Raw genomic sequence first — 9,973 nt, 5'->3', positions numbered from 1 at the left:
TTAAGAGCTGAAGGAAATACATAGTGATTCCTAATTTCTATTTGGGTAACTGGGTGGATGGTGGTGTCAACCTTCTATCTTAGGCCACACTCAGTGTATATAGATGGGAACTGAAGTTATAAAATTGGAAGATGTTGCCCCAGGGAAATGTACAGAATGGAGAAATTTATTTATTTTTGGCATTTACTCTAGGCCAGGCACTGTCCTAGGTACTGGGGAAATAGCTGTCCCTAGAAAGTGTACAAAATCCCTGGCTCTCACAGAGCTTACATCTCAGTGGGGTGCTCTGACAGTAAACATGATCAAAGAGTAAGTCACATGGAGATTTAGAACACAGTGAGTGCTGTGGTAGAGGTGGGAATTTTACATGTGGGAATGACATGCAAATGCAAGACATTTGCACAGACTTAGAAATAGTGCAAGTGGATATCTGAGAGAAGAACGTTCTAGGAATATGACGTAACAAGTGTGAACACCCTGAAATAGAAGCATGTCTAGTGTGTTCTGGAATGAACACGGAAGCCTGTGCGGCCATAGCAGAGTAAGCAGGAGACAAGTGGTAGAAGAGGAAGTCAGATAAAAGAGAAGGCCCAGATGACATGGGGTCACGTGAACCACTATGAAGATGTGGCTTTCCTCCGAGTGAGGACTCAAAAGAGGAGTGCCAGAACCAGATTCACACTCTGAAGGATGACTTTGCCTGTGGGTTTTTTGATAGCACTGGGGGCAAGGGTGGATGCAGGGAGCACAGGAGGGGAGGAATTGTAATAATTCAGTCAAGAGACAAAAGTTGGCTTGGACCACAGTGGTAGCAGAGGAGGTTGTCAGATTTGGATAAATACGAGAGCAAGGCCAAACCAACAGGATTCCTTTATGGGATTAGATGTGGGTAATTAAAAGAAGAAAAGGGGGGTGCCTGAGTGGCTCAGTTGGTTAAGCATTCAATTCTTGGTTTCAGCTCAGGTCATGATCACATGGCTCATGAATTTGAGCCCTGCATCAGGCTCTGCACTGACAGTAAAGGGCCTGCCTGGGATCCTTTCTCCTTCTCTCTCTCTCTCTCTCTCTCTCTCTCTCTCTCTCTGTCTTTTCCCAACTAAAACGAAAACCTAAAAATAAGAAGAAAAGAGCCAAATATGTCTCCAAAACTCTGACCCCAACCACTGAAAGAAGAGAGTTGCCTTTCATCATGTAAGGTGCAGGTCTATGCAGAAAACTGCAGATTTCTCAGCCAAGAGACATTTTTAAGGGATGAACAAACCAACACATACACGAAAAGGGAAGTATGAGAAGAAGGAAAGAATAATGCAGTATACTTTGGCAGAGAACAAGAAAGTTAAAGATACTCCAGTTCTTAACAAGGAAGATGTAATACTCTTAACATATATTGAGATTATACCACACATCCTGGGGTTTAGACACTGAATGTGCATCATCTTAAGCAGAATATATTTTTTTAATAGAGAAGATCCAAGGGTGGGTGGGTGCATAGGTCAGCCTTGAAAATGATGGGCAAGACAAAAGACACAGGTGAGGTGAAAAAGAACTTAAAACTTTTTAGTTCCCCAACACTGTAGGATGATGATGTGGTTATCACTGGCACGTGCCTCACCTTTTTTGCATGATGGTGGGAAACATCTAAAAGAGCATGCAATGAAAAGCTTTACAGGCAGGAAAAAGCTTGAGCCAAGTTCACTAGTTTTCTATTGCTCCTATAACAAATTTCCATAAACTAATGACCGAAACAGCATAAATTTATTATCACATAGCTCTGGAGCTCAGAAATCCTAATTGGGTTTCTTGGACTAGAATCAAGGTATCAGAAGGCCTGTGTTCCTTCTGGAGGATCTGGGGGAGAATTGTTTTCTTTTCTTTTCCAGCTTCCAGAGATGACAACCTCTTTTTTGGTTCCTGTCCCTGGAAATAGACCCAGGTGACTGAAGTTATCATGTTAACCTCGGATTCCCTGACCTAGCCCTGATTGAAGCCAGATGAATGCCTGGACTTTCCAAGCCACACTGACCAGTAACTCCCAACTCCCTCCTTCTCTTCCTTCTTTCTTTATTATTGAGTTTGAGTTGGTATCTGACACTTGAAATCCCCAAATTCCTAAGTAAACTAGTAGGAAACTTTGAAAATGAAAATCACCTATGCCTGAAGTTCTTTGATTCCAAGCAGGGATGCACAGGTATTGTAAGGGGTATTTAGTATCTTGGGTGCAAAAGTGAGGGAGGCTGCAGACTCCTGGGGGAAGGAACACCTTTGGCTCGTACCCCTAAGAGTAGACCCAAGGCACTACATACGTGAAAATGCTGGGCCTCAGAGAAATATTATTGACTAGTCGCCAAAGATGAATGGTTGAAATACAGCCAGCGAGAGTCCTGGTCAAACCTCTGCTGTGGCAAAAAACCTCTTTCGGGCAGAGTGAAACTAAAACATAGTTAAGAGGAGTTCAATGTGCAGGAGTCAGAATTCATCATGATGAGATTAGAGCACACAAAAGCAAACTCCACCCAAATATCAGACAGTTTAGAGGCACAGTGTGCATAAAGCCATATGCTTTCCCCAGGCAATTTGCAATGAATGACAAAGAGGAACTCATTGCTGCAAGGACAACGTATAGACTATCCTATCTTCATCTCCTTTGCTTCATTGCTCACCCCCCAAATCTGCTAAGAGCAATGGAGGGTGGAAGGATGGAAGCGTCTGAATCAGTGACAAAACCCAAGTGATGAGGCTGATAGGCTTCTGTTTCCTCAGGAATGTGAGCATGCTCCTACAGCAGCTCTTAGATCTAGGTTTGTGCAAAGAAAGTGTGAGTTCACTAACACAGGATGTGTAGTTATGAGAGGGGCCAGCATCTGCTCTGACCTTCAGCTTTCCCATGGCCCTCTAAACCCCATCACCATGCAGGTGCTCTGGGCAGTGGCTTCAGGGGCTTCCGTGTAAGCCCCTGACAGCCCTCCAGATGCATGACCTAAAATACTACGTCATAGGCCCTGCCCTTATTAAACTGCCTTGGTCTCTGTATAAAATAAAATGCAAATAAAATTGGTAGCAAATAACCCACCTTGTATGACTTTCTTATTCTCCACCTCCAGTCACCTCTGCCCTACTCCCTCCAACTCTCTTCTCTGAACATGGGCACGGTATTGCTCTAGTTGTTTTGAGCAACAATGGCAACAGCTAACAAAATTCACCTTTGAGACAATCTCCAAAGAATTGTAAATATATTAACTCCCTTACTTTCATTCTGTTGATTCGCAATCTATGGAAGAAACCAGTTTTATTATTTCCATTGCCCTTCATAGCTGTATTGGAGCTCGAACCCAAAGCAGTATCTAAAATTTAAGAAATAGATCTAAGATCAGCATTTGTCTTCTTATTGCCTGGTTCCATTTCTTACAAAACAGAACTAAACAAGAAATGGTTCCAAATGAGAAGGCATTATTTGGGGTTTGCATAATGGACATTGTTATCTGTCAGGTGGCTTAAATAAACCCAGCAGCCATTATAAGATCATTAGGAAAGGGGTAGCAATAAGTCCAGAAGGCCAGTTGGCTGTGTTATAATCACAGGAGAAGCAGCCATCCTAACAGGGACCTTGGGGAAAATGTGTTGAAGCAGCTGGAAGAGTTTAATGACCAAATCAAAGGTAAAGAAATGGCTGCCTGCACACCAGTGAATAAGATCATTTCATCCCGGTGTGGAGGAGCTTAGAGACACTCTCCCCCACCCCTTCCCCACTCCTAATGCTTGATCCCACCGCAGCTGAGGAAATCTGAGAGCTTGCAGCAGACAGATATGTGGAGAGTGGAGAGAAACATCTCAAGTGAGTCAGCTTGGCTCAGCAGATCCTAACCTAGCCTGCGATGCCCTCTTGCTATGGACACAGTGAGTTTTAGGGTAAGAGTCTTGTGAGTTTGTCTGCAGAACCCAAACTTGGCCTTAAAGGGGAATGCGGCTTGAGGAAGAGAAGAACACCGCCTGCTAATTGAAGCAGAATCTAATTTTAAAATCTCCTTTTCACTAGGCATCTGGATGTTCTGTTTAATGCGACCAATTACCTGGGGTCTATTTCCTGCCCGGCAGCCTATGGAGAGAAGTACTGGAGGAGAAAATGATGTAATGAGAACCAGGTCTAGAAGGAGCCTAAGTGTCTGGCACAAAAGCATCGCACTCCGTAGCAAGGGGCTCCTGATTGCAGCAGATCTCAGATGATAACCTTGGGATTAGGCTGGTCTGAATTAGATGCCAACATCAGGGAAATTTTCCTCTCCCTCATTTTTTCCCTCTTCAGAGTCATTGGATCTTGCGTGACAAAAATAAAATGTTTTTGTTACTTTACATTTTGCAAAGAGCACCATACAACCACCTTGGCTGGGCAAGCCAGGTTCACCCTTGCTCTATTTCCCTCCTCCCCAAACCATCTTTTACCAGTTTAAAGACCTTCCTCCCTCAAATTATGAGCATCTATCTTCTAATGCCTGATTTCATTGATCTATCGTTACAATGATGTTTGAGGTATCATTATGTCCAGTTTACTAAGAATAGCAAGGCACAGAGAGGTTAGGGAATTCACCCAAAAGTACACACATTTACATTTACATTTATTAAGGCACACGATGTACCAGTCATGGGGAGAAACACTCTGTAGAGACTATGACAACTAGAAGCCACCGGCAGCCTCTCGAAGTAGGAATTACTGCCATTTTCAGTTTTGCTCCAAAGACAAGGAACCAGAGTCTGGATGATGAATAACTTACCCCAACTCACATGAATAGAAAGAGATCGGAGTGTAACATAGGAATTGTGGCTCCAGCGCCCCCTCTGTGATCTCATACAGCGTTGCTAGTTCACAAAGACCCTGGATTTGAATGACATTCTCTTACTCCAAGTGGCAACTCAGCAAATTGAACAGGAAATACACCTATATAAAAATATAATCTTGTTTAATATATAATTGGACAAAGTTAGAGATATAAAATGATTTAGGGCATGAATGAATCTCAACACCCTAAAGACTTTCAGTTGCTTTGTTTGGTTTAGTTTGGTTTGGTTTGGTTTTTAGTTGGTGGTTGTGCAAGTTTGGAACTGCTGAGGTGCCATTACACTCATTGGTATAATAAAACCTTAGATGATTTAGAGATCTCATTGGAAATTTCTGGATCTCAGAGGATAGAAGCTAGACAGAGATGGATAAAAAGAGAAGCAGCCACTTTGTTATTGGCATTACCAAGAGGGGTTTTAGGAAGAACATAAATGTCTAATGGGAATTTGTGAATTTGTTTTCTGTGTGATGTGCAATAGAAATCTACTCCCACATTCCCCTACGGAAATGTCAGTGAAATTCAGAGTGATTATTATGTTTGATACAAGTATGCATCTTTTTCTGGAAAATACAAAGAAGTAATGAGCTCCCTATCAAGACTGTTGGGAGCCCATGGGGACAACCAATTTCTCCTTTTACATCAAGAGCATAACTGACTTCCAGCCTAAAGGAAATAAAAAAAAAAAGAGGCAGCTATGCATAAATACTAAACGCACATACAATGGATGCTACCAAATTTATGGTGGTTTTTCCAGTTATTTAACAAATATTTCTTACTTTGCATTCTAACTGCCTGCTAAGTATTGTAGTCCTATTTCATGGTGGGGATATGAGCATTAAGCAAAATAGCACACTGATCCACACAGAACTTCCATTTGACTGAGGGAAGATGCTAAACAGAAATCATCTTGGATCCTGACATGCATTGTTGGTATGGTCAAGAATGAGCGAAAGTGGAGAGAAACGCATTAGGATGCTCAAGAAGGCTTCTTGAGAGAAGAGTCCTGTAACAATAAGAGAAATAAGCATTCCTGATGGAGGAAAGACCATGTCCAAGGGCATGAGATGGGACTGAGCTTGGTGTAGTCAGGAAGAACAGGGTGGTCAGAGCGTCACAGACAAAAGGGACAGCAGGGGGATATGGCATTGGAACCCCGGGGAGGGCCAGGAGTGGTAGTGTTTTATAAATCATGATGTAGGTGGTTTACACTTTGTTCTTATTGTAACTGGTAAGCCATTGGATGGAAATGATTTAATAAATACTTTGTGAACAAGGAACCAGACATCGGTGTGAATGCAAACATGGAAATAAGTGTTCCAGATGAAAGATGGGTTTCAAGAGCAAGACTTGCTAGAGAAGCATGACTTCATGTAGGCTTTAGAGACAGAGCCTACAGTGTTGGGAGCCATTCTGAACTCACTAGTTGAGAAAACTCCTTGTGAGGTTAAGGCAGGCTTGCAAGGTCTCCTGCCGTCCGTCGGTGATGGCCGATATCTACCCCCACTTAATTGTTTCTGCTTGAGCACTAACACCCAAAGCACCTTGTTGATTGGTATAAGTGACTTATTCTGGCCCTGGTATGCTGATTGCACCTTGTGAAGGAACTTGTTGTGGGAACTTCTTTTGTGGTTATGGGAGCAGACATTGTGTTTCCTGGGGATCCTGTTTTTCTCCATACTTCCCCTTAAGCAATAAACAGCCTATTGACCTCTGCTCATAAAGCACTGACCTTTGCCTTTGCTATGCTAAAAACATTATCTTGTTTGTATTTGAATGCTAAAGATACCCTCCTTTCCCATACATTTATGCATATCAAGGTTCTGGAAAATTTTTACTGATCAAAGAATTTATCACCAGAATGCCACTTCTGGGCTGTTGCCCATACACTTACCCATAAATAAAGCTGAGACTCAGTCAGTGTGGAGATGCCTGTCTGGTGATCAGAATGAATTGCGGGGCTCTCCCATCCCTCTCTCACCGACACCGTCCATCCTTCAGGGACCCCTGGACTGGCTGGAGCGGGGACTCTGGCACTACAGGGGTGCTGTTAACTCATGAATGTCATGCTAAAGTCATGCCGTTAACCTGGATGTTGGGGGTGAAGGAAAGCATGTTAAGTAGGATGCCAGGGTTTCAACTGAACACACATTAAGCTGAATGCTTATGATGCCTCTGTGGGTGGAAATTATGCTCCCAGGAGCACGTCCTCACAGAAGGGGAATCTGCAAGACTCTGTGAAGTCACCCAGCCGAGAGCTGCTGGCTTGTACTGTTGATTTGTGTTGAGACCTTCTGAGAGTCCCAACTATTCATGGCTGGCAGCTCAGCCAGAATCATGGGATGGGGTCCAAGATGGGAGAAAGAGGCACACAATTCCAGAAATGAGCTAACTAGCAAACAGAGGACCCCACTTTCACATATTTTACATGTGTCAATGTAACCTCTCACTCAGCAGGAATAGGTATCTTTTGGATACCACTCTAGGTGGATAAATAAGATGAAAAATGGCTCCTAAATGAAGGTTATCAATAAATATACAATTCATTATCACAACAGTTTTATTGCATCCACTTTACTGAAAGTACATCGATCAGGCAGAACATCATTTTCCATGAAAAAATGGCCATCATGGGGTACCTGGGTGGCTCAGTTGGTTAAACATCTGACTCCTGATTTCAGCTCAGGTCTTGATCTCAAGGTCATGAGTTCAAGCTCCACATCAGACTCTGGAATCAATGCTGGGCATGGAGCCTACTTTTAAAAAGGTCCCTGACAATTATATAATCCCTACATGTGGATAGAGTAAATATTCATGTATTTTGTTGCATGTTAAGAGGTATACACACACACTTATATGTATCCAAATATCTATCCACATTTAATTGTTTTAAACTTAGTCTCATCTCAGCTGAGTAGGACCAACCACTTTTCTATGTTGTGCTTAATATAAATTATTATTATAATTCAAACCCAAACATATGTATCTTTGGAAGGAAAAAATAAAAGCTCTCTTTAAAATAAAATTTATAAAACCTAAGAGGAAAAAAAACAATTACAATATTTAAAATGTCCAAAACGTAAGTGCAGGATCCAGTCTTTGCAAGGAAGTGAGGTGAGATTCATTATTATTCCAACTTCATAGATAAACAGAGGCTCTCAGAGGTCAAGCAAAATGCCAAGATCCAAACACCAAGAGGCAGTGACTCCAGAACTCAGATCCTTGTCTCCTGACAGCATATTCTTTATTCTCTTTATTACCTTAGCATATCACCTGCACCATACTAGGTATCTGAATGATAGTCATTAAACACATGCATAAAGAAAACATTTATGCTCTCTTACAAAATTTGGAACAGAGCAAAGACATTTTGCTTAGCTTAATGTATCTAAAACGTATACTTATTAAAAATCATGGGAACATCTGTTTTCCTCTCCTTCATCTATCAACACACATTTTGGTTGGTTTGATATAAATTTGTCCTGTCCAAAGAGCTGGGCAACCTTTCCACACATGTACCACCGTTGGCAAGATTTGATGTTTGTCCTTGAACCCCACGCTGGGTTTTAATTTGAGGACAATGGGCTCCAGAATTATTCTATTTCTCTAGGCGGAATCCATTTCCTCTAAAAGCAGATAAGTGAGCATTTTGCTTCACAAGAATAGACATGGACGGAGGTACTGGGAGAAACCTATATTACTCTACTCATTAAATTTTTCAGGCCATTTAGGATACTTGTGGAAGTTTGGGGCTGCAGGACATTTTCTCTGTCACATTTTGTTTTTCAATTCAGTTCTACACAGAACAAAAGTTGATTGAATCCACACACTGTGTAACGTATTATACTAGGCTCCGGTTGGAATGGGAAAGTAAATAAGATACGGTCACTGTCAACCAGGGTCTCACCGTCTGGGCAGAAGTAGGGAAGGTTCGGAGAGATATTCAGGAGGCACATGACAAGACAAGTAAGTGAGAAGAGCTTGCAAGATGCAAACTATAGTGGAAGAACAGAAGAGCCCTCAGTCATTTTGTGGCCTAAAAGCCCGGCAGTTAGGTCAGTCATTGAAGGGAGTCTACTGGCCAGTGACAGAGGTAAGAGAGACATTACAGGGGCAGAGCAGAGTTAGCAAGGCCATAGAGTCAACAAATGCCGGTACAACGGGAGACACTAAGCAATGCCATGTGATTGCGGCATCCATGTGCACAGGGAACATACTGGGTGAATCGGAGGACCAGGTCAGGGTCACTCAGGAGCCATGAGTCCCATGCTAATGTTTGCTTCCCGTTAACTCCCTACCACATCTACAGGGACTTGCACAAAGTCCATACTTACAAATGTGTTAAATACACAGTGAAATGCTAGAACTCAGGGACAGAAAGATGAGTAGGATATGTTCAGGATCATTACAATTCTGAAGGCCTTTTGAGAAGATGAGTTTTAGAGACAGGGATGTGGCCCAGGAAAGAAACTAATAGTCTGAATGATTCTGTAAGCCATGATTTTGACATTCAGGTGACAAATGCCTATTTAAATATCTCTTTTCTTAACAAATAAGGAGGTAGTCTTGAATATGGAAGATTCAATTAAGTCTGGCAAATCTGTCTTTCATGGATTGTCTCCTGAATAAGAGGGACTTAGCTGTAGCCAAAGGAAGAACAGCATAATGGGATTGGGAAACTGACTTATGGTTAATTGATGTTTCAACACGGGGAAGCAGATGAATATTTGAAGAACACCAGGATGTGAGCTTCCACATGATGCTGAGCGCTTGTTGCTTCCCTGCGTGTTCCCAATTTACACTCTCAAATGCTCATCCTTTGTAGAAAAGGGGCTTAAAGAGATGCCTCCTCATCTCTTTGACTTTAGCTTCTCTACAATTAGATATAAAATGTGCTCTGGACTACATTCCACTGATCCCTACCTTCCAGAATGTATCAAAGGACCTGCACGGATGATTGAGATAATAGCATGGAGTCTTGTAACATGCCCAAAATTTCTGGAACCGTGTTTAGCTCCAGCAATCACCAGCTCTGTGAATGAGGGAAGGCCACTTCATACCTCAGCTTCTTCACAGCTACGACTAAAATGTAAATTTTATGTGAATTTATTTAACTCATTTTGTAAAGTATAAAACATGAGTTC

The 9,973-nt window shown here is 42.1% G+C and overlaps 1 long non-coding RNA gene across 1 annotated transcript; it reads left to right on the top strand.

Annotated features, from left to right (window-relative positions):
* The first annotated feature begins 589 nt into the window (after positions 1 to 589).
* On the top strand, positions 590 to 2,144 carry LOC120223052. The gene is made up of 2 exons (XR_005526174.1): positions 590 to 885; positions 1,881 to 2,144. It is a non-coding gene; the product is annotated as an uncharacterized LOC120223052 (long non-coding RNA).
* Positions 2,145 to 9,973: the final 7,829 nt, after the last annotated feature.

The sequence above is a fragment of the Hyaena hyaena genome, unplaced genomic scaffold (genome assembly GCF_003009895.1).
Source record: "Hyaena hyaena isolate Hyena2069 unplaced genomic scaffold, ASM300989v1 scaffold_939, whole genome shotgun sequence".
NCBI classification, from domain to species: domain Eukaryota; kingdom Metazoa; phylum Chordata; class Mammalia; order Carnivora; family Hyaenidae; genus Hyaena; species Hyaena hyaena.
This window is presented reverse-complemented; position numbering and strand designations above follow the sequence as displayed.